At 45.0% G+C, this 25,595-nt stretch overlaps 1 pseudogene; it reads right to left on the reverse strand.

Moving 5' to 3' along the window:
- Positions 1-672: 672 nt before the first annotated feature.
- LOC122744516 lies at positions 673-20,211 on the reverse strand (annotated as a pseudogene).
- Positions 20,212-25,595: the final 5,384 nt, after the last annotated feature.

The raw sequence follows: 25,595 nt of genomic DNA on the forward strand, positions 1-25,595 counted from the left end.
ATGGGGCTGGGTGAGGTAGGGGGGATTCATTTTCAGGTATGGGTTGGACTAGATCCCAGCTTCTTAAACTGTGGGTCGTATAACTGAATGTGAGTAGCTGTGTGACCCTGGGCAAGTCACTTAACCCTCATTGCCCTGCAAAAACAAAACAAAAAAAACAAACAAACAAAAAAAAATAACTGAATGTGAGGGGTCATGAAGCACTGGGCAAACTCTAAAAGGTTACTTAAATTATATACCCATATACTCTGGGTCGACTAAAAATTTCTTGGGTGAAAAGGAGTTGTGAGTGGAAAAAGTTTAAGAAGCCCCGGGCTAGATGACGCCTGAGGTCTCTTCCAGCTCAGAAACCCTTGGATTCCATGAGGATGTGACCTCTGACATTCCCCCCTTGTCTTGATCTGATATTCTCAATGTGTAGATTGGTCAGAATGATCACTTTTTTACAGAGACAGATCTCTTAAGCCAGTACCTACCTGTCCTTGACTCAGGGCCCCCAAACACTTTCACTCTAAAATAGCTGGATAATTGAGGTCACCATATAGGCTCCCCCACCCATAATCTCATAATCTAGTTGACTCTTTGGATTCTCCCTTCAGGCCACTTTGAGCAGCCACCCTCTCTAGGCAGGCAAATATAACACAGTTCAAGGATCCCTATATTTCCCCCCAAGACAAATAATAATTTTATTAACATAAAAGAAGTTCTCATGTCTGTTCTAGTGTCAAATTGAGAAAATCATCAAGGAAAGTTGACTAAGGCTAAGTCATCCTTCCTCTCTTTTCTTACTGCCCCTCCCACCCTCATCCATAGTTCCCCATGGGGCTGGGGCTTCTCCAGGTCAGAGCACGTCCATCGGGGACCTCCTAGAGTCTTCCAGGGAGAGGCTCATTTCCTTCTGCTTCATCATCTCAATGATTTCCTGGTACAACTGCTGTGGTGCATCCAGTCCCCAGATGAAGTCCGTGTGGGCCCATTCTGGGATGTTCTTATGGTAGACAAGGTTGGTCACTTGAGTGAGCAAGATGCGGACATCATCAGGGTCCGAAAGCCAGTCCTGACCTCCTGACCACATTGCTATGGGGACAGTCATGTTTTTAATCTGGTACCTCACAGGAGTTGGCTAGGGAAAAAAAAATATTTTCTTGAATTGCATTCACAAACTATAAAAAATGATAAAATAAAGACTAGTAAAAAGTATAATAAATAAAAATTAAATTATTATCCAATATTTCAATATTGATGTAGAAATTTCCCTCTAATAATGTAGGTCACAACCCATTCACACCTACCAGTCCCAGCCAACTCTTGTCCATGTCCTACTATAAATCAGCCCCAGTGGCAATAGCCAAGGTGCTGATACAGGCTTTTCAGGTGCTGTCCACCTGTTATCCCATGCTCTCACTGTCTGACCAGCCCGAAGGCTCTCCAATCAAATGCTTCTCTGCTACCATCCTTTACACCAAAACTCCTGTCTAATTCTCTATTTGCCCCATGCTTTATTATGCTCACTCCCATAATGGACTTCTTTGTAAATGACCACATATTATCACAGCCATAACAAAAAAAATAAGAAAAAATAAAATTTCAAATCCATTTACCTTAGAAGGATAGGGATTCTTCTTTCTTTAAAAATGATTTTTAAACTCATGAGATATCTGCTTTTTTTTCTTCTCCCATTTTTCGGCCTCTGCTAGAAATCATTATGACTCCATTTATAGTATGAGCTCCTTGAGATCAGGGACTGTTTTTTTTTTTTGGTTGTTGTTGTTATGGGTTTTTTGCCTTTCTTTGTATCCCAAATGCTTAGTATAGTTCCTGATACACAGAAGGGGCTTAATAAATGCTGGTTGACTAACTAACAAACCAATTAATGGGAGTTCAATTAGTTAGATCCTTCAATAACCTGGAAGTTATAGGAGGAGTCTCCTGCCCTATTCAAATAAAACAAAATGAATAGAAGGGATTCATTCAAAGGAGCTAGTTGTGGTAGAGTGGAAAGAGCACTAAATCTGGGACCAGGACCTGAGTTTCATTCCTGGCTCTTCTAATTGCTACTAGGGTGACCTTGGGCAAGTCACAAGCCCACTGCCTAGTCCTCAGTTTCTTGCTCTGCAAAAAAGGGGTGAGATTCAATAGATTCTAAGGTCCAGCTTGGGCATTTTAAGAGGACTCTGACCTTGGATGCTAGTTTTTTTCTGTCTCCTCCAAGTGCAGCAAAGCCTCCTTGTCTATCTTGATGATGGGGTCCGGGGACCACTTAGCTCAGATGAGTGGATCTATCTATGCTGGTTCCACTAGAGTCAATACCAAAGCATCCCTACTCCTTTGGGCTCCAAGTAGTCCATCCCTTCCTCTGGGATATTGCAATTGTATAACTTTCCAAGGATGGGGATATGCTTTCAGGAGGTGGTATCATTTCCTACCTGGTTACATTTCTCGAGATTTTTGGTTTCACTTCCCCAGTCATATGCTTGTAGCTCTCCAGAATACATTGCCTTAGAGGAAAAAGAAGAAGGTAACATTAGCACTGCTTCCTGTAGAAAGACATGCACCAAGAGAGGTTACAAAATCAGGAAACCAAGGTCTAATTTCTTCTCAGTTACAAGCTCCTTGAAGGTGAGGAACATGAGTTTTTCAGCTTTGTGCTTCTCTCAGTACCCGACACTGAACAGATTAAATAACTGGTGAATTGCTGGTCTCAAAAGTTAGTGCATTTAGTATAGTGGCACATAGTATGTGCTTAATAAATGCTACTTCACTTGATGCTTTGTTGTCAGCTTATAAAGAATTCTCCACTGGAGTGCGTCAATTATTGGCCCTATACTATTTTTTCTTTTCTTTTTTTGGGGGGGGTGGGACAATGAGGGTTAAGTGACTTGCCCAGGGTCACACAGCTAATAAGCGTCAAGTGTCTGAGGCTGGATTTGAACTCAGGTCCTCCTGAATCTAGAGCTGGTGCTTTATCCACTGCACCACCTAGCTGCCCCCTTATACTATTTTTTTTAACTAATGCTGTGGACAAAGGCATAGTGTGGTATCCTTATCAAATTTCCAGATGCCACTAAGCTGGGAAAGGTGGATAACGCAGTGCCCGACAGTCAGGGTTCAAAAAGAATTTGACAGGCTAAAGCACTGGGCTAAATTTAGTGGGGTGGAATTTCATGGGGAAAAATGTAAAATCTCATCCTTTGGTTCAAAAAACTGACTTCACAAGTGCCAAGATGGGGGAAGCATGATCTTAGAAAAGATCTGAAGGATTCAGTGGACCACAAGCTCAACAAATGTCAATGGTGTGATACAGCGACCTAAACCAAAGTAAAATCTGCACGCAGCCCTCTACAAACCTGGGAGCTCCCCATAAATTGCCAGGAGGATCTAGAATGATAATGAGGGCATGTAGGTTAGCTACATGAGCTCCCAGGAGGCTCACCATAACTTTGGGAGTACTGGGGCTTGGCTATGGATTTCTTTAAAAGGCCTTCAATGGATGCTTCAGAGGGTTGGGAGATGGCAATAGTTCGGGCAATCGAGAGAATAACCCTTCCAGAGGAGGTCAAGCATGGGCTTCCTGGGCTGCCCTTGGTCTGAAAGCTCTCATTATCTACCCTGTTCCAGGCTGGGGACTGCAGGGACAGTGTGCTGGAATTTCAACATTTTTGTAGATGGTTGAAAGGGACATGGAAAGTCTCTTTAATCATTATTTTATTTTATTATTTTTTTTTTGCGGGGCAATGAGGGTTAAGTTACTTGCCCAGGGTCACTCAGCTAGTAAGTGTCAAATGTCTGAAGCTGGATTTGAACTCAGGTCCTCCTGAATCCAGGGTTGGTGCTTTTATCCACTGTGTCACCTAGCCGCCCCCAGTCATTTATTATTACTAAATAATGTTCTTTAGTTTTTAAAATGGGATGGGGAGGCAATGATGTCAGTGGGTCTGGTGGGTCTCACTGGTTCTGAAAGGGAGCTAGAAAACCTCATTGGTCCATGAGACCTTAACCCGAGTTGTCTGAAACCACACAAAGTGACCATTGAGAACACTGAACCAAATGAGTGAACACAATTTTTAAAGTGCATTTGTTAAAGTGTACATGGGAATTGGAAGCACACACGTTTGCTTCCCCCATAAAGTCCCTCCCACTGCCTGGGCACGGGGTAGGATATACTCAATGAATGGATGGCTATCAAGGCCCCTTTATTGAGTTCACATCCATGTATTCAGGCAAAGGGAACAAGGGTTGGGACCCCGAGATTCCCATTGAGAACATTCCCGTTACAGACCAGTGCTGAGGATCACACCATGTGCCATGCCCACCAAGGTCAGCTCTCCTCTCATGGCATCACCAGAGCTCGGAGGAAGGGACTTCAGTGGCCATCTGGGCCAACCCATCCATGAAGAAGGACCCTTCCCCCACTAGAGACGCCCAGCTGGCTGGTGATCCAGCCTCTGCGTGAAGACCTCCAGTCAGGGAGACCCACTACCTCTCCAGACAGTCCATTCCACTTTGGGCTGAACGCTCTACACCTTCCCGCCATTGCCACTCCTGAGTCCCCTTATTTGGGGCCAAATAGACTCAGTCTAAGCCTTTTCCATGTGCCTGCCAAGCAAACCACAGTGGTTATGGCTCCCTCGAGTCTTTTCTTTTCTGGGCAAAAAACCCCGAACTCCAACCACCGGTCTACCAGTCAGTCAATCAAGCAACAAGTATTTGTTAAATGCCTACTATGTGTCGTACAACATGAATTCAAGGTCTTTCACCAAACTGACTGCTGTCACTTGGATACTTTGGATTAAGAGTGTCCTAAAGGACAGCTAGGGGGTGCAGTGGATAGAGCACTGGCCCTGGATTCAGGAGGACCTGAGTTCAAATCTGACCTCAGACACTTGACACTTACTAGCTGTGTGACCCTGGGCAAGTCACTTAACCCTCATTGCCCTGCAAAAAAACAAAAACAACAACAACAAAAGAGTGTTCTAAGACTATGGCACCGAGAAATGGTCATGGTGGCCCAGATGTGATCTGCGTAGGGTGGGGTCCACTGCACGGACACGCCCCTCATCCTGGAGGCAAGGCTTCTATTAATGCATCCACAGGTCCCTTAGAGAGTAAGTCAAGTCAACAAGCATTTAGTAAATGCCTACTCTATGCCAGGTGATGGTGGCTGTGTCCTCAATCTCTTTTGGATGTTCATGGACATGCCTACCTATCGACGCATCTTTATACACACAAATAAATAATTATTTAGCCCTTAAAAAGGCCCTCTTTGATTCAGTCTCCAAGGCCTGTACTGGTGATGAAAATGTTGGCAGCCTTACCTGGCTCCAGTGCAGTATATTCTGTACAGATGTTCCAGCTGGGGTATGGGCAACATAGACATTGGCTCGGCTCTGCAAGGAAGCAGGAAGAAAATGTACATCATCAAGTGACTAACTAGGTACAAGACCAGAAAGCTGGACTGGATCTCCTCTGCTGAAGGCCTTGCCCCATAGCTCTCTGGAGCTAGTCTTTTCTCCTTAGGAGTACCTCGATGTGTGGGGCAGTTAGATGGTGTGTGGATAGAGCGCTGGCCCTGAAGTTGAAAAGACCTGAGTTCAAATCTCACCTCAGACACTTACTAGCCATGTGACCCTGGGCAAGGCACTTAACCCCATTTGCCTTAAACATCTGGGGCCATCTCTAGTCATCCTAATAACATATCTTGCCATTAGACCCAGAGGGCTCTGGAGGAGGGAGTGAGGCTAGTGACTTTGCACAGCCCTTCCTCACTTCAATTCGATTCAGTGCAAGTTATAATGTGACCCTGATGTCAAGGTCCTCTTTGAGAACGAAAGACAAACCACAATATCAACATCTCTGGGTGGAAAGGCTCTCCCCAGGTAAGGAATGGAAGCAACAGATTAAAGTAGGGCAAAATAACAAGAAGGATGAGGACCATTAGTAAATGAGGCCCCCTAAAGCAATGTTCTATGTTGCTATGTTCTGGACCCCTCGGGCTCTCAGGCATTGGAGTCTCAGGACCTTTTCTCAGAATAATGGTTTTAAATGCATATAATAAAACACAAAGGGTTATGAAGGAAACCAATTACACTGAAATGTAGGTGTCAAAATATTTTTGAAAAACACGCTTCTGAACCTCGGGCTAAAAACCTATTTTAGAGCCTAAGACATTTGAAGGGTTTTTAAAAAATGACTTCGGGCAGTTTTTGTTTGACTTTCTCTGACTTTTGATGATGAAAAACTTTGGTCTTTAATGTTTTAATTCTCATTTCCCTTGATAATCTCTGGGCCTTTGATTATAATTTTGTGTAAGTGAGACAAAAGCATTCAGGTTCAGCCCAAAATGAGGTGCCTACTCCGTGTGTGACTTTGGGTTCATCCCTCATACTCCCTGTGCCTCAGTTTCCTCTTTTGTAAAGTATGAGACATGTTTTTTGTTTTTTGAGGGGCAATTGGAGTTGAGTGACTTGCCCAGGGTCACACAGCTAGTAAGTGTTAAGTGTCTGAGGCCAGATTTGAACTCAGGTACTCCTGAATCCAGGGCCGGTGCTCTATCCACTGTGCCACCTAGCTGCCCTGAACTGGCTACTTTTGATGTCTATTCTAGCCTGAAATCTATGACCCTTTAATGAGCAGACCTGGGTATTTTGTTCACAAGAGTCATTCTGCATTGAAATAAGCAGTTGGCAGCTTTGAGGGGCTATTGGAATGGGTCATGGAGATCTGGAATGACCAATTTTTTAGGCACATTTCTGCATACATGTTGTGACCCCTGATAGACTCCAAATTCCTTGAGCATAAGGATTACTTAATTTTTGTCTTTATATCATTAGGGCCTAGCACAGTGTGTGGCATACAGCAAGCATTAATGAATGCTTTTTGATTTGCTTTGATCAAAGTTGACTATGCTCACATGCAGAATCATTTTCTGAGCCTCACTATCTCTGGGCTCTCAAAGGTTACCCCAGTGAAGAAAAACTCTTGCTGGTCCCATGAAACCTGCCAGGCTTCAGGATGGACCTGGGGATGGACTGCTGTCTAAAGCCAGCCAAGCTAAAACCAGAGATGTGCATCATGAGGTTGGCTCTGGAGAATGAATGTTTTGGCAGCAATTCAGGAATGTGGCAATTCCCAGAGACCATGACTTAAGCAGAGGGGGCTTGCAATCTGCATTAGTGAAGAGAGCACCAACATCAGTGAAACCAATAGACTCCAGATAATGCATGGTGTGTGTGTGTGTGTGTGTGTGTGTGTGTGTGTGTGTGTGTTATTTCATGGGCTTCCATGACCAAAGTATCTGCCACCTGGTGGCCAATCAAGCACAAAACAACATCTCCCCAGTCTTTTTGCCTATGTGTCCTGCAGTGCTTCTTAGGAACATGCAAGATCACTTTGTGGCTCCTGTGTTTTGATCACAAAAGACCATTTGACTCAGTAGAGCAAAGTGTAGCCTTAACATACCTATTCCCACAAGGAATCATAACCACATTTGGGTTTACATAAGATTCTTGGGTCAATGCACCCATAGGGACACCACTGTTTGACAGTTTTGGATTATGGGTATCAAGTGAGGCATAAAGTGGGGATACCCGTGGATTGTGGGATCATGTGATGGTCCAAGGGGTTTGCCACTGCCATGAGGATACTCTAGGCATAGTCTACTTGGAAGAGATCCTCCAGGTGCTCATTTGTCAAGGACATTGAATCGATTGCCCAAGGTCACACAGCCAGTAATTACTTGTCAAAGGTAAGATATGAACTCCAAGTATTCTGAGCATTGTGCCACCACCTAGATACCTATTGGTGTGACAATAGTGTGAAAAGTCCCTAAACTTGGAATGTGACAATAGTGTGAAAAGTCCCTAGACTTGGAATTTGGGAAAGACATTGATCAATTTCTACCCATCGACATTTAATGGCTGTGTGACCCTGAGTAAGGCATCTCACTTCTTTGAAACTCTCTGTAAAATGGGGGAGAACCATATCTGTAGCCTGTTCTCATAGGAGATGGGTGTGAGGGGTGTAAGATGATCAACAAGATAATGATTGTAAAGTATCTTTTAACCTTTAGTAGGGTGGGATTAGACACAATTTCATTAATAGAGGGAACTCCAATATTATAAAATCTCCTTCCCCATGCAGCCCAGCACTTCCTTTTCATTAAAAGTCTGAGAGAGTTGTTCAGAGTATTGAGAAGTTAAGTGACTTGCTCAGAGTCACACAGACAGTAAGGACAAGATGGTTTTTTTCTTTGTTCTTCCCCTTCCTATTACACCTCCTATCTAGACTGATCCCTGAAAATAGTATTATTTAAATAATACTATTAATTAATATAATGTGATTAATGCTATCCATATTATTATTTATATTAAAAATGGCTGTTTTTAAATTGCCAAAGAGTATTAACTCAAATGGAAAAGTCCCACAGAAATGTCTATGAACACCCTTTCGACCACCACAATTAGGATAAAAATCACCCTCCAGCCTGTGTAAATGCAGGCACCAGACAAGAGAGCCTCCCTCCATCCCTCCAGGTCCCAAGGGAAGAGAGAACTCTGGGAAGAGTAACAGGAAAATTCCCAACACGTTGACTGGGAATCAAGCAGAATTTCTATGTCCCTCAGAATAGCACCTTGATCATCTGGTGACAAGGACAGGTCCATAAACTACCAAAATCCTGACTAATGTGATTTGGTGATTTCTCACCAGACCATGGTTACTCTCTCTCTCTCTTTTTTTTTTTTTTAGTGAGGCAATTGGGGTTATGTGACTTGCCCAGGGTCACACAGCTAGTAAGTGTTAAGTGTCCTGAGGCCGGATTTGAACTCAGATCCTCCTGAATCCAGGTCCAGTGCTTTATCCACTGTGCCACCTAGCTGCCCCATGGTTTACTCTTGATTATGAAGGAAGAAGCATTGTAGGTCAGGAGAAATTAACGGGCTCTTTCATCCCTTTGCCGGACAAGCAATCATTGGCAAGCATTTATTAAACACCTACTATGTTCCAGACACTGGACTACATTCTAGGGCTGCAAAAATCTAGCTTGACCTAGATAAATTTGTGCTAGTACTGCTTTTTATAGGAAGTTTTTACTCATCCTTCCTCCCGTCTCCCAATACCTCCCTTCAGCTGCTAGTGCCCTCCCCAACCCAAATTAACTTGTTATGGTTTGTATATGTATGTGTGAGTATTATATATATATATATGCATACACATATCTATCATCTATCAATCTATCAATCTATTTCTCTTTCCATCTTTCTATGCATCGTCAATCTATCTTTTCATCTATCCATATCCATCCATTTATCTATCTATCTATCTATCTATCTATCTATCTATCTTCTATCTATCTATCTATCATCCATCCATGCATCCATATTTTTATATGTCTAGTATATCTCCAACAAAATGTAAACACTTTGAAGATAAGACTGTCATGTGGTCCTTTTATCATCCTTGTCTGGTATGTTGCTTGGCATAAGTAGGCAATTAATAAATGCTTGGGGCTTGAGCTAGGAAGAAGAGGATGGAGGCCAGTGTATGTTGGGCACACTGGCCTCCTGGGTTCCCTCTACCTCTTTCCCTTTGTGGCATTACTACAGGGAGGCTGGGACTGAGCTGAGTTTCATCTCTATGTACTATAGCCTGAGAATGGACATCTGCCCTGTACAGTGTAAGTCCAGTACATAGTCTTATTCAGTTTTGCAGATGAGAAAACAGACCTAGCCATAAGGAGTTAGAGGTAGAATTTGAACTCAGATTTTCAGGCCAGCTCCCTCCTCCCACCCACATATTCTTATCTTCACTGAGCTCTAATAGAAGAAGACACTTTAAACATGTCTTATTTCTGGTTCTTTTTGGGAAGGGTGGGGTGCTCCCTCCAACAGAACACAAGACAAGCATTTTTTAAGCACCAGCTCTTTTCCAGGCACTGAGCTAGGTGCTTTACAAATATTATTTCACTTGAAATAATATTCATCATATTTCTATCCCCCCTCCCTCTCCCCCACCCCAATCCCATTACCCACTACTATGGAAGGGGTCTTAGTCTATGTTGGCTGAATGAACGAGCGGCTGTCTCCTGCAATGCTTCATCAGGGATCCATCCTTACAATGAAGTCTTGGGAACTGGTCACTGCCCACTCTTCTGTGCATGTGGGCCAGCTGCCCACCTCAGCCTCAGGGTACCAACCCACACAGCCCAGCCCCCTACCATGTTCAGATTATTGGTGTTGAATCCTCCCAGGAGCAGGATGATGTTGCTGCAGAGCTGGTCCAGAATGGTCTGCCACAGAAGTGGATGAAAAAGGGCCGGAAGAACTTGTGTTGGTGAAGAAATTCCTTCTTGCCAAACATGCTCTGGGATAAGTCAATCAATCAATCAGTCAATAAATTAATCAATCAACATGTATCAAGCACCTACTATGTGCTTGGTGTTGTGCTAAACTCCAGGGAGACAAAGAGGGAAGTCATTCTAGGTGGGAGGGACAGAAAAAGACAGAGGGGGAGAGGAGGGATGTCTTTCATGAAAAAGAGCTGGTGGTAAAGTTTGAGGGGAAAGGAGGCAGATGTAGAGAATAATAATGCAGTAAGACTGGAGAGAGAGTGTGGAGGGCTGAGGATGCTCAAGTTTATCCAAGGCCACAAGGAGCCAATGAGGGCTTTTGAGGAAAGGAGTGACCAAGTCAGAGCTGTGTTTTAGAAACATCCATTTGACAGCTGTGGTCAAGTGGGTTGAAGAAGGGAGAGAATACATGAGTTGGGAAGGGCCTCAGCTAACAGGAGGAACTTGTCTGACTGAGCAGTGTGAATGAATTCCTTCCTGATTGGCCTTGGGATGAGCTGATGAATCACTTACCTTGATCATTATCTCTGGCAGGAGCAGGAATTGGTCCCCGGGCTTTTGAGTGTTTGACGGAGGCAATTGGAGCTAAAGCAAAATACATTTTGATTCTCTGGGCCAGTTCAGGCATTGTGGAAAATGCATTAAAGGCTGCGGGGGCAGAAGAGATGGGTGAGGAGCTGTCTGACCCGCCCCCCTACGCCCCGCCCTTCAGGCTTTGGGAAGGGAGCTTCTGTAATTCATAAGTTTAGCCTTTCCCCACTTTGGGGTCCCATCCTTCATATTATGGCCCAGAAACTATGAGCCAAGCAGTATCCCTGTGGTCTTGATAAGAGTACCTGGGGTAGGAGGGTGGATTTCTCAAAGGATTCTAGGTTGGGACGGGATGCAAATTAGAATGAAGGTTTCAGCCAATCTCAATGTTAAATACTGAAGGCTGTGCATGGGCAGTGGGCAGAGCACTGGACTCAGAGTCCACATTTCACATCTGATTCGAGCTATGTGCCCTGCCGAGCCTCAGTTTCCTTGCTTGTGAAACGGGGTTAAAATATCTGTAGCATCTCCCTCCCAGATACATCATCGATGAGGCTCAGATGGAATAATGCATGGGGGGGCGGTGCGGTAAACAATTTTCAGGCGTTTAACTTCTTTTAGTTTTATTTATTTTTTTTTACTGGAAGTGTGATTTTTTCAGTGTGCGAAAGTGTCCCCAGAAAGTAATTTTCCCTACCGAGTAAGAGAGGCTCCTTCTTTGCAACTTCTCTCTTGAAGTTGCCAGTCAGTCAGTCAGTCAGTCAGTCAGTCAGTCAGTCAAGAAGCACTTCTTAAGCACCTATCATGTGCCAGGCACTGTGTTTAAGACCTGGAACTATGGAGATAGCCTCTTTCCAAGGTCACATAGCCGAGGATGTGGCAGAAGTGAACTTTGAACCCAGGTTTTCCTAGCTCTGGGGGTCACCTTGATATCCACTGTACCAATTATTATTTTGTCAAATTGCCTCTAGTGAAAGTGAGCAGCAGGCCCAGCATCTTGATGGAAATTGTCACGTCTATCCTATACCCTTGCTAGGATCTTTTCCCATCTTATATACAAACCAGGACAGGAAAAACAAAACCCATCTGTTCCTCCTGACCGTCAGATAGCATCAACAGCAGAAAGGAGCAGACCTCACTTCCTACTGTAAGCCCAAGACAATCTTGGCAAATAGGCAGAGCTGGATAGAAGGTGGCCCTTAGACTCAGAAAAGTCCTGGCTTTGAATCTTAAATTCAAATGCCAGCTGTGTGGCCCTGGGCAAACCCCTTCCCAGAAGTCTGGGCCACAGTTTTCTCATGCTGTAAAATGGGGGTGGACCGGAAGGTCTCTAAGGTCACTGCCAGCTCATATTTAGTAGACCCATGATGGCCCCCTGTCTTTTGAGATAGCTGCTTTGGATGCTCCCCATTCCTTGCATGGACAGCGCCCTAGGCAAGGGTCCTGTGCCCACCTGAGGAGTGCCTGCAGGGACCCCATCATCCTGGCATACAACTATTAGAGAAGAGCAAAGCCTTGATATCACTCCTGGTTTGGGAAGAGGGGAGAAATAGGAGAGGACCCATCCATTTGGCTGCATTTGAGGCCCCCAGGCTCTGTCTCCCATAAAGAAGATTTGTTTCCTGATTTATGAAGCTCTTGGGCTTAAAGGGTAGCCCGTACTTAGCCGGCCTCGCCTCCTGTGACTTCAGTGGCTCATTTGGAGTGGGTTTTCTAAGCCCTCAATACCTCATCCAGGCACAGAGATGACTCAGGGTCAGGAAATGTCTGCCAGACCAAAGCATGTGCCCTGGCAGGTCTGACCAAACTGCAGAGGCTTAGGATTTGACCTGGCCTGGGGGTCTGAGTGCCTCAGAGGCTCTAGATATCGGATCTACTGTGCTGGATGGGCAGCCTGCAGGTTACAGGATACCAGGAGGCGGTCCCAGTCACTGGGACTTGAAGAAAAGGTTGGGAGGTTGGGAATCTTGGCTGCATGACCTTGGGCAAGTCCACTTCCCCTTTCTGTGTGATTCACTGTCCTCTGTCAAATGAAGGGAGTAGGCAGGAGGACTAATATGGGGTTAGAACAGTAAGCCTCAGAGACACCAAATCACCAAGGGCTCAGGACTTCAGGCTTTATTCAATAAGCCATAGGGAGCCGCTAAAGAGTTATGAAAATGCAGAGCCTCAGTTTACCTATCTGTCAAATGGGGGGGTTGGTCTAGATAAGGTTGCACGGCCCCCTATGTGGACTGCAGCATTCTGTGGACCCCTTCTCAAAAATATAGAACAAATTACAGAGCATTAGCAACAAATTATATTGAAGTGAAACTGTATCTGAGGAGTACTTCAAAAGGAGCTAATGGGACCATGAGGAATGAGTACCATCCAGGCACGTGGGGGACCACTTGTGAACAACCAGCAGGCCAGGCTGACAGCAGCAGAAAGTGCATATAAAGGTACAAGAATAGGATTTAAGCCTGGAAAGGTAAGAGGGAGCCAGAGGGTAGAGGGCTTTTAATTCCTGGTTTTGAATTTTAACCCAGAGGCCACAGGGAGGTGCTGCTGATTTCTGAGTAAGGGCAGTGGCCTGTTCAGATATGTGTTCAAGGAATTGTTGTTTGTCTTTTGTTTTTGAAGAGGACCAGTGATATCATGGGGTGATGTCTTGACTTGTGTGTGAATTAGATGTAAGCGAGGCAGTTGCACAACGTCGTCAGCCTCACTCTATTTAAGAAATACTGGGTGTGTGGAGGATAGACTGGGGAGGCCCATGAGGAAGCTGTGGAGAGACAAGCCAGGAGAAGAGATGTGCCAGTGCTCTGACCCAGGGTTTGATGTTTCTATGGAGGGGATCAGCTTACAAACCTGCTCCTCATTCAACGTACCCATTGTGGTGCCTTGTGAGTAGCCGACATAAAATATTTTTTTCCTGGCCCGTTTTCTGCAAAATAAAGTTTATCACTGCTGGAAGGTCAAACCTAGCCATCTCATCATAACTACAAGGGGAAAGAAAGTGTTATGCAAAGATTACCATTCCTGCATTGGGAACAGAGCATTGCTTAAGAACAAAACACAAGCAAGATATTTACAAGGATATTAAGCAAGGATATTTACAGGGTGCAGTACAGCCAAGAGTCAGTCCTATGGACTGGACCCAGCTCGAGGTCACTGAAACATGCCCCTCAACTAATGGCCCAACCCAGTGGACCTTTGGCTGGGTGTACAAGACGGACCAAGATCCCCACTGATCTCATCTTCCCAGATTACCCAGCACAGGAATCATCAGTGATCCTTTTGACAGAGCACATAACCATGTCCCATGGAGGTAGGAAGCACCTCTTCCTATGGCTCCTGTGTCTATTTGAGTTTGACATCACTGTCTTAAAGCATCAAACAAATGCTGTTATTATTGTCCCAATTAACCCATCTTTCTCACTTTTTTGATAGAGTCCATAGACAAAGAGGTCTAAAGACAAATCACTGTCCTGTTATTACACGCATATTTAATGTTCTACAGACTTTGGTGTTGAGATGAAATGACTCCTTTTTGTAACTGAATAAAGAGCCCATTGCTGAAAGCATCTGTGTAATTACTGTTAGCATTCTTAGAACTAGGTCTGGTGACCTGGATCTGCAATTTCATTGATTTCCATGTGAGGAAGCCATACATGTCTTCACATGTGTGTCAGGGACCCCTTTGGTAGTCCAGGGAAGCCTGCGGACCTCTCTTTGAATAATATTTTTAAATGCATAAGATAAAATATATAGATTAGAAAAAAATCAATTCTATGGAAGAAGTAATCAAAATTTCCAAAATAAACAAACAAGTTCACAGAGCCCAGGGGATGAGCCCTTGTCCTATCTCAATGTGACGTACAGTCTTCTTTTCTTTTCTTTTCTTTTTTTTTTTGCGGGCAATGGGGGGTTAAGTGCCTTTCCCAGGGTCACACAGCTAGTGTCAAGTGTCTAAGGCTGGATTTGAACTTAGGTCCTCCTGAGTCCAGGGCCAGTGCTTATTCCACTGCACCACCTAGCTGCCCGCTGATGTACAGGTCTTCTTAGAACACTCAGAGATTGTGACTGGGATTACTTATCTCATCTGGCTGGGGGGCTCTTTCTACAGAGTGCTCCATACCTAGAATGTTCTCCTCATCTTCACCTCCTGGCTTTCCTGGCTCCCTTCAACACTCAGCTCCAGTCCCGCCTTCTTTGAGACACCTCTCCTCCCCCACTGCTAGTGCCTTCTCTTGGAGGTTTCTTCTCCCTCACTTGTATGTAAGTACTATTTGTATATTATCTCCTCCAATAGAATATAAAGTCCTTGAGGGTCGGGCATGCTATCACTCCACACATTCGTGTGGGGTTGGGAGGAGAACCCGTATAAATGTTTCCAAGATGTAGGAAATCAAAGACCCTTGCTTGACTTGGAGCTAGCTGGGGACTCCTTCCACAGCCATGTGTCCGCCATGATTGCCAATGCTCCCATCTACCTGAAAGCCCAAAACTCATCTTGGTCGGCTGAGAGAGTCTTGTGCTTGCAGGACCAGATGTTCCCCCGGCTGTTGCCCATCCACACGTCAAACCGGCATCGGCCAGAAGGAAGCCCAGGCTGTTGTTGGAAGATTCAGGATCCAGTGGCTTTGCATCACCGAGCAGACCATGTTGCAGTAAGAACCACGGGCCTTGGCCTAGAAGGGAAAGAGGGAAAAAGCTTGGGTGTCACAAACAACCATCGTATTGGGAAGACAAGAGGGAGAAGACAGGAATGATGCTGGGCCACAAGCAACAATTCTAGAATCTGCGTTTTAGGTGAGCTCAGCACAAGAAAGTTACCTTGGCTATTGGCCTGTGGTGTACTCTGTCAAGACAGCTCATAGGTTATCCCCTTAAACTTTAGGGAAACGAACCAGGGCTGTCTCTATGGAACAAGCCAATAAAACTAGAAGAACAATTATCCAGTTGAATTCCAGTTGGTTTTTCTTATCTGATCCAGGGACATTTTGGTCAAACTCTGAACCTTGAATCTGTGTAAGACTTAAATGTCACCCCCCCACACACACAATTAGAGTAGAATCTGATTAAGTTCACACATGACTACTGGATACTGGACTATTAAAAGGTGGACAACAAGGGTTCTTGGTCTTGGATTTGGCAGAGAAATCTAAAAATCCCCAACAACATTTAGAAATTTCAAAGGGAAAATTCTACTAGGAAAATAATGCCTTTTTTGCCATCCAAAATGACTTGAAATTGCTTTTCAAACATACTCAAATGCCCACTAGGTGAAGGTATGCCTGCCCAGTATGGAGGTAGGAAGGAAAACAAGAATCTATTAAGCACCTGCCTATACGTCAGGGCATTATGCTAATCACTTTACAAATATCATCATCACTGGATCCTAGCCACAACCCTGGGAGGTGGGTACTATTTATCATCTCCATTTTACAGTCGGGGAAACTGAAGCAGAGAAAGGTTAAATGACTTCTCCAGGGTCATGCAGCTATATGTGTCTGAACTGGGATTTGAACTCAGGTCTTCTTGCCACCAGCCTAGCCCTGTCTCCTCTGTGGCACCACTTAGCGTGGGTGGCTTGGCCACTGGGACATCTTTAAGACTGAGGGTCTGAGATAGGTTTCCTGTTGGCTCTGTAGAACTCTCGTAGCACACTGTGGCTCGATCAGTAATGCTCCCTCCTAGTGGAGAGAATCCCATCAACGCTCATCAAGGCAACCTCCTACCTGGGTCCTCAGGAGTATCTTTGCCCCAAGAATCCTGTTGATGGTCAGGATGTAGCCATCTTCTGTGGTCACTTCATACTCCTCGCAGGGTGTAGCCTGGGTGCCGGATGATCTCACTCTGTTGGGAAGGAAAGCAGGGGTTTTCTGCTCAGGCTTGTTGAAGTGTCGACCGATATCAGCATCCTCCTCAAATGCAGATAAGGCAGGGCTGGGGTGTCATTAAGAGTTCTGCAGGACGGGCAGTGCCAGGCTTTATGCAGCCCTTCCCTTCCCTGGGCCTCAGTTTTCCCTCTGTCAAATGGGAGGGTTCAGCTAGACCTTTGTGCTCTTTTCTAGATGTTAAGCTTCCTCTTTTTTCAGAGTTGTACCTAAGGTGGGGTGATCTGGACTTTTCCCTTAAGGGTTCAAGATTAAGGGAACTCTGTAAGCATTTAAAAAACCTAGGATTGGCACCTAGTTAGCAGCAGTGGTTAGTTAAAATAGGTAGTTATTATTGGTCAGGTTGGCATCTCAGGAGAGCTCCAACCCAGGTGCACACGTGTGTGTGTGTGTGTGTATGTGTGTGTGTATGTGTGTGTGTATGTGTGTGTGTGCTTTCGAGCATGTGCGCGCGTGTGCGTGCACATGCATATGTGCATGTGCTTCTCCCTCCTCCCCTAAGCATTCCTAATTGTGACTCTGAGTCTATATCCTTCATGGAGCCTGACCCAGTGGAAAGGGTTATGGGATTTAGCATCAGAGGAGGTGGACTTAAGTTTAGGCTTGGCCGTCTTCTCCTGTGGGATTGTGGACAAGGTTAAAACCTCATCTGTGAAATGAAAGAGTTGGTCTTAATTAACTTCTAAAATCCCTTGAGAGATGTAGTATGTGTGCCGCAGGACCTTGAACCCAGTAGGAGTTTAATAAATACTTATTGAAATGAATTAATGTCGACAAATATTTAAGCCTCTGACATCGCAAGAACAAAACTCCTGGGTGGAAGAATGGACTTCTTCACCTGGTATCAAATGTCATGGAATGATTGCACATCAAGGCAGCTAGGTGTTGAGAGTGGATAAAGCATTGACTCTGGATTCTGGAGGACCTGAGTTCAAATCTAGCCTCAGACACTTGACACTATCTGTGTGACCCTGGGCACGTCACTTAACCCTCATTGTCCCCACTCCCCAAAAAGATACAAACAAACCAAAGGAATGATTGCACAGTGAGGTGAATGGAATAAGGTGGTGCAATGGTTAGAGCTCTGGGTCTGGAGTCCGGCAGATCTCAGTTCAAATCTGGCCCCAGACTACTATGTGATTCTAGACAAGTACACACACTCCTGTGTACCTCAGTTGTCTCAGCTATAAAGTGGAGGTCATACTAGCACTCCTCACCCAGGGGTATTGTAAGAGTCAAATGCGATAGTAATTGTCAAGTGCTTTGTAAATGCAGCTGTCATTTGTAAAGGTTGTTAAGCCCCATCGGACCAGACACCAGACCCTCACCTGCTTTGGCTTTGCTTGTTGGCAGTCACGATCACTCAGAACATTACTTTGAACCCAGGGATGGAATGAACCAAATAGAGGCAAGAATGTTCCTTATCACTTCTAAAAGAAAACTCTCTCAGACGCTCACTCAGAGCCAGTTAACTCTCACTTTAGACAATGTTCTAACCATCTTGGCTATAGGATTGCCCATAGGATAGTCAAAGTAAAAAAAGTTAGAAATGGAAGGAAGAAGGTGGGTCCTAGGACTTAGAGACAATTTAGACCAACTCTTCATTTCACAGGCACGGTCAGGTGTGCAAAGCACCTTACACATCTATTGGGTGATACAAGAACACTATCAGAGTACTAACTACTACTATTGTTCCCATTTGCAGGAGAGAAAACTGAGGCTGAGAGAAGCTAGGATTTGAACTGAGCTTTTCCTGACTCAACTCCAAAGCTTTATCCACTACATGAAAGTGTGAATGAATGAAAAAGCATTTATTAAGTATTTTACCATTTCCCAAAGGCAACTAGGTGACACAGTGGATAGAGGGCTTGGCATGGAGTCAGGAAGACTCATCTTCCTGAGTTCAAATATAGCCTCAGATACTTCCTAGCTTTGTGACCTTGGGCAAGTCACTTCACCCTGTTTGCTTCAGTTCCTCATCTGTAAAATGAGCTGGAGAAGCAAACGGCAACCACTCCAGAACCTCTGACAAGAAAACATCAAATGAGGTCAAGAAGAGTCGGCTACGACTGAAAACAACTGAATGACAGCAACATCTGCCAATCATTTTGCTAACTGCTGGTGATACAAAGAGAAAAAACTCAATCTGCTCCCTGCTCTCATAGTGCTCACACTGATGCCCAGAGGATCAGGGCTCCTGCACCAAGTCACCCCAGGGGTGAATAACAGAGGCTGCGACTTTAGCTCCATCCCTGTGTCTGCCATCTAGAATCCTTTCTATTGGACCATCTGTAGAGTAACTCCGGGTTTGAAATGAGCGCTGCCTCCTGGATCCACTTATATGCCTCTGGAGATGATGAATGTATTTAAAAGATGGTTTTGGGCCCCAGGATCCCAGAACTGGAAGGGATCATCTGGTCCAAAGCCTAGTCTGAGAGACATGGAACCAAGGCTTGGGGAGGGGATTCGCCTGCCCAAGGCTGCAAAAATAGCCAGTGTTCAAACCTCTTTGTTCTGATTCTAAGATGGACAGATAGGCTGGCAATGAGGGGGGGAGGAGGCTGTGGCATCAGAGCTGAAGGGAGCCTGCAGCTGGGGGCACTTAGTATTGGGGTAAAGAGCTCTCCACCCCTCCATGGCCCTCTTTCACACTACCACAAGCTGTCCTCTGAATCCTAGGACAGCGTCGAAGTGGGCATCCTTGGTGAGGAGGTCAGAAAGGGGCTGAGTTAGACTCTCTGGGCTCTGCCCAGGTAGGAAGGGCAGGAGACTCCACTCCGTGTGCTAAATGGTGAGGGAAATAGAACTTTTAAGAGCCCAGGTGCTTCTAGTCATTTGGAAAATGCCCTTATGTGAACAGGGACCCCTTTTATTCTAGGGGCAGTGACTGAGGAGGCTCACTGGACACAATACAACAGCTCTCTCTCTCTCTCTCTCTCTCTCTCTCTCTCTCTCTCTCTCTCTCTCTCACACACACACACACACACACACACACACACACACACAAACATTCACAAGCATCCAACGGGACAGAGGTACATGGAAAGACCTGAAAACCCATCATTCTGTCCTACATATCGTAGACAAACCCAACTTACAATGTTCATGAATGCCTCGGGGTCCACAGGCCCGATGAGCCTGGAGTCGCATGTCCTTGGAGGAGCAGGCCCACCGCAATGAGCAGCCACATCTTGGTCCCAGTTGACCAAACCATCCACTCTTCACCGCAGATCTCCTGCTTAGCCCAGCATTAGGCTCTGTTCTTTAAAAAAAAAAAAAAACTTTAAAAAATCTTCTTTTGGTTAAAGCCCCAACTAATTCTATTTGAAAGGAGAGGGGTGGCACCGCAGTAGGCTTTAAAAACCCGAATCCTGGAGACAGAATTTCTGCTGTGATTCTTTGCTTCAGGAGAAGCTGAATTGAAGGGAGTGAGAAGGCCAAGTGAGTCAGAGACTTTTCTAGGTCAGGCTTGGCTGTCTCTCAGTTCTCCCCCGCAGTCCCAAGCCATCAGCTAGTGGGCGGGGAGAGCTTCTTTGATGTCACCTGGAGTCAGGGTTTGGTACCCAACCCATAAAGCCAGAGCCTGGCCCTCACCTCTTCTGGGCAGTCTACTTCCTCATATTCCCCTCCCTCTCCCATCTGCTTGTCCCTTCTGGAAACCAGCATTCTTCAGAGACAAGAGAATAATCCAAAGAACTGACATTTTAGGACACTTTAAGATTCTGCAACATGCTTTAAGCAGGTGAGGCAGGAGAGGAACGGGACAAAACCCTGGTCTTGGAGTCCCAAGAACTATGGCCTTTGTGGCTTTGAGAAAATCGCTTCAGCTTGGCCTCAGTTTCTTCTTGTAATAAAGGAGGGGATTGGACGAGATGAGGGATAAAGTCCTTTCCAGCTCTAATTCTACATTCCAGTGTTCTCATTGCAGCCTCACTTCTTATTCCCATTTTACAGATGAATAAGCTGAGGCTCAGAGATGTTAGGTGACTTGTCCAGTGCCACAGAGCACCGAGGGCAGGGTTCAAACCCAGGCCTTTCTGATAAAACCCAGCACTCTCTCCAGGCCAGATCTTGCCTTGTACAGATAGATCTTTCCTGCCTTGGCCCCAGCTGTTGATGCCTTCTTTTCTCCCAATTACATTCCTGGTTATTGAACGTTGTCTTCCCATCAGCAGGTTTGCTTTTTGAAAGTTGGTGCCACGTGTCACTGTTGTTCTTCCTTTCTTTGCAGCCCTTGAGATTAGCCTGGTCATACACTAAGTGATTAATTAATGCTTGTCAAGTGACTGTTTACATTCTGCATATTCTGCCAAGCTTTGGGGCCTCAGTTTGCTTCTCTGTAAAGAACAGCGGCTGGACTTGATGAGCTATGTCTGAAAAATCAGCAGAGGTGACCTGATCCTTAGGGTGCCTGGCATAACTAGGCCAAACTCGTTGTGATTCTGGCTATTTCAAGCATCTGAACCATCCAATCTAATGGACAGTGTGAGGATTCTTGCATTTCCAGGTTTCTTGGCATGGCCTTTTACACTTGAACACATTGAATAGAATATTCCTGGAGCAGCCCTTCACTGGAGAGGCCGTGCTGAAGGATGGAGAGATCCCGGGCCAGGAAGACCGGGATTCCAGTCCCACCACTGACACACACTCATTACATAACCCTGGATAAGTCCCTTACTTTTCAGTAGATCAGGTGGGTCTCTGAGGTCTCAGTTAGAGACTGGATGTGACGCTTCATCCATAGGGGCAACCTCTGCCCCTGGCACTCTCTCTCACGCTGGAACACTCTCCCTGTTCCCCTCCACCTCATAGAGGCCCTCTTGTCCTTCAAAGGTGAGCTCCAATGCCACCTCCTCTAGGTGGTCTTCCTTGATTTCCCACTGCAAGTGGCTCCCCTCCCCCAACAGTTGCCTCTGATGTATTTCTCATATTCTTTGGATGCACATGTCTTCTCTGATAGAATGCAAACTCTTTGAGGGCAGATACTGGATTCTTTTTTGGTATGTATCCCCAGAGATACAAAGCATAGACTTGACACATTGTTCTTGGTCATTCATTTTCATTTATGTCTGACTCTTCATGGCCCTATTGAAGATTTTCTTGGCAAAGATTCTGGAGGGGTTTGCCATTTCCTTCTCCAGTTCATTTTACAGATGAGGAAACTGAGGCAAACAGGATTAAGTGACTTGCTCAGGTTCACACAATTAGTCAAGTGTCTGAGGGAAGATTTGAACCCAAAAAGAGGAGTCTTCTTGACTCCAAGCCCAGCACTCTATCCAGTGCAGCACACAGTTGTCTTTTGACACATTAGGAAATGCTTGTCAATGGATCAATACAGGTAAAATCACATATCCAATCAATAAATCAATCAACAAGTATTTATTTAGTCACCACTCTATGCCAGGCTTTCTGAGTATTTAGAGTACACAGAAAGGCAAAAATAGTGCAACAGCTCAAGGAGCTTAAACTCGAATGGGGGAGACAAAATACCCAAACTGGCATATACAAGATCTAGAGTCCTGCAGTGCCTCATCAGAGTGTGAGGTAACCCTGGGCTCTCTAGGGCTCTGCCAGGGAAGCATGAACACAGGCTGATGACACCAACCTGGAAAGGAGGAGGAGGGGGTGGGAGTGAGGGTCGATCCTCTTAGGACCACTTTGGCTAATCTGTGGGCCACCTCTCCACCGTTAAACCCCAGGGGATGCCTCGGTGAAAAACTCTCAAAGACCATGGACTAAATCCTAGATGGGTTGTGTGTTTGTGTGAGGACGGCATGGAGGAAAGGAGTCAACACCGAACGAGAGATAGATCCTTGAAGCATCTCTTATTTGGGATGCATTTATCTCACAACAATCTATGTGAACATCTTGTCAACAAGCCCAGACCAGAAATAGGTGTGCTGACATGCTAGCTCTGCCCTTTGGAATGCGGTTCTAGGAGCCAGCTTGAAACTGGAATGATCAGAAGCCTTGTGAGAACACTTGTTCTTGCCAAATGAATGGCCCAATTGCACATGTTTTCTGAACTGGTTGGATGGGGGTGGGTCACCCACCCAAATCCTCAGGGGTCCAATCAAAATTCATCTAAATAGTCATACTGTCAGGAGGAGAAGGAGAGGTAGTGTGATATGGTGGGGAAAATGCGTGCTGTGGAGCCAGAGGACCTGGTTCAAATCCTGCCTGTCACTACCTGTGTGACCCTAGGGAAGTTACCAACTACCCCTGGATCTCAGTTTCTTCACCTATAAAATGAAAGGATTGAATCAGATGGTGTTTTAGCTCAGGATCCATGATCACATGATCTCATGATTTTGTTTGTCACTAATAATGAGTAACGTAACACCCTGCAACAATAATTAGCCCATTATAAGACTGAAGGAATGAGCAATGTAGTGGTCTCTAAGGTCCACGTGGGCCTCTTCTCTTTGGCTTTAGGGAGCTTATTTTAGACAAGCAGATATATAAACAGTCACAATTGCTCTGAGCCCCAGTTAGGGAAATCTTAAATTTTTTTTTTTGAGTCAATTGGAGTTAAGTGACTTGCCCAGGGTCACACAGCTAGTAAGTGTTAAGTGTCTGAGGCCGGATTTGAACTCAGGTACTCCTGACTCCAGGGCCGGTGCTCTATCCACTGCGCCACCTAGCTGCCCCATAGGGAAATTCTTAACACTTAGGCAGAGGATGAACTTTTCTGCACAATTTTACATGTGTATCTATCTCTAGTTAACTTTTAGCTTCTTTCTGGATGAGGTAAAAATTCAATTCACTGGGAACAAAATAGCAGATTAGATTACAGTGTCTCGATAGGTAGGCCCTGGGAGGGAATGTTGGGGAAGAGCTGACCTTTTCTTGGGACTTCCCCCAGAATGAAGACACAATAAAATATTAGTGACTCATACCGGGCAGATCTGGACCTAGGCTTACATGGCTCTCACTTGGAATTATTGATGCCTTCCCCCATAAGATAACTTTGTATCTACTCTGCATATAGCTTGTATATTGTTTTCCTCATTAAGAGATTACCACCAACCTTTGAGTAGTGATTTAAGGTTGGCAAAGTGCTTTAGGTACATTATCTCACTTGAGCTTCACAAACAACTCTGTGAAGTAGCTACTATAGGTATAATTAGCCCCATTCTACAGATGAAGAAACTGAGGTTTGGAGAAGTTAAATCACCTGCCCATGTCCACATAGTAAGCATCAGAGGTGGCTTCCAACCAAGATCTTTGTCATTCTGAGGCTAGCATGCTCTTGATGCCCCTCCAAAGCATAGAATGTTAAGCACAGAATAGCGAAGATGGAGGAGACTTTAGGTACAATGAAGCCCAATGCTTGGACTGTTTATGTAGATAAGGATATTGAGGCTTTGAGAGGGGCAATGATGTATGCAAGGTCACATGGCTCATTATAGCAGAGCTAGAATGAGATCCTGGCATTCCAGAAAGTGATGCTTCCCTCGAACTAGGCTGCCTTCTCATGTGATAGAAAACTTAAAAATGATAATGACTTTAATTGTTCTCCTCCCAGGCGAGAACCTACCAAAAAGCAGATAATGACTCAGTTAAAAAAAACTCTCACAAAACAAGTATTTTAAGATCTTATCTGGGATTCAAAACCAAGGATATTCTTAATGATTTCATTATTTCACCAAACACTTCTGTTCTCCGCTTCTTGGAGTTATTTCCTATTTACTTATCTATCTGCAGCATTCCCAGTAGAATGCAAGTACTTTAAGGGCAGGGACTTGATTCCACTATATCTCTGTGTTTCAGAGTATACATAGTAGACACTTAATTCATACTTAGAACATAGTAGGTACTTAATATAGACTTGCTGAGGTGAAGCTCTTACACTGCCTAAATTTGAATCCCTGATGACTATTTAACAAGTGATTATGCATTTAAGTAGTTGATAATCAGAAGATCTGATCAGTTCATAGACAAGTGAACTTTGCCACATATTGCACATTTAGTGGAGTAGTTGTTATGGCACTAAGATGTGAGATGAGTTGCTGAGGTCTGTCTGGGGCTACTTGGAGCCTCTAACAGGTCACTGTGTCACAGAAGCTTAGGGTTGGAAGGGAGCTTAGTGACTATCCTGGTGTGGACATCCCTGTTGGAGAACACCCCCTACAGCATCCCTGAGAAGCGGTCAGCCAGACTCTGATGAAGACTCCGGTGAGGGAAGAGCCGCCATCTTCCGAGACGGTCCCCTTCCATGCTGGGGCAGCTCTTATTGTTAGGAAGTTCCTTCTCCTCTCAAACCCAAGTCTATCCCCCTTTAGCTTCTGCCCACTGCTTCTTGTTCTACCCTCTTCCACACCTGCCCTGCAGTCATTGAAAATAGCTCTCCTGCTTCTCCTGAGCCTTGGTCCTGTTAAGGGCTAAAATTCTAGCTAGTCTGTCTAAAATATTTAATGAGTGGTCACCAATAATTATAAGCTTTAGCAAGAGTTAGACTTTTAAAGCATTTATTAAGGAGAATAAGAATTTGGTAAAGAGAGAGAAAGGCCTAGATTCCTATCTATTAAAGGGAGAGCACATTTCTAGCTCCGCTCTCCACCCGAGTCCAGAGGAAAGAGAGCGAGACTGAGCGCCAGTCTCTTCCTTCCTCCTCCCACTAGCCCGCGTCACTTCCTGACACCAAGAAAAGACTCCTGGTCTTGCCCTCAAAGACCTTCGTTTCATGGGCAGAACTCTTCTACAGTAAGTCTCCAGCAGGTGGCGTCATTCCAATCGTTACAGTCCCCTTCAGTTTAAGCATCCCCTGTTTCTTCACTTAGTCTACACATGGCCTTTGGAGTTCAGAGAAATCCAGCCATTAGCAAACTGAGATG

Source organism: Dromiciops gliroides, chromosome 2 (assembly GCF_019393635.1).
Source record: "Dromiciops gliroides isolate mDroGli1 chromosome 2, mDroGli1.pri, whole genome shotgun sequence".
Taxonomy (NCBI): domain Eukaryota; kingdom Metazoa; phylum Chordata; class Mammalia; order Microbiotheria; family Microbiotheriidae; genus Dromiciops; species Dromiciops gliroides.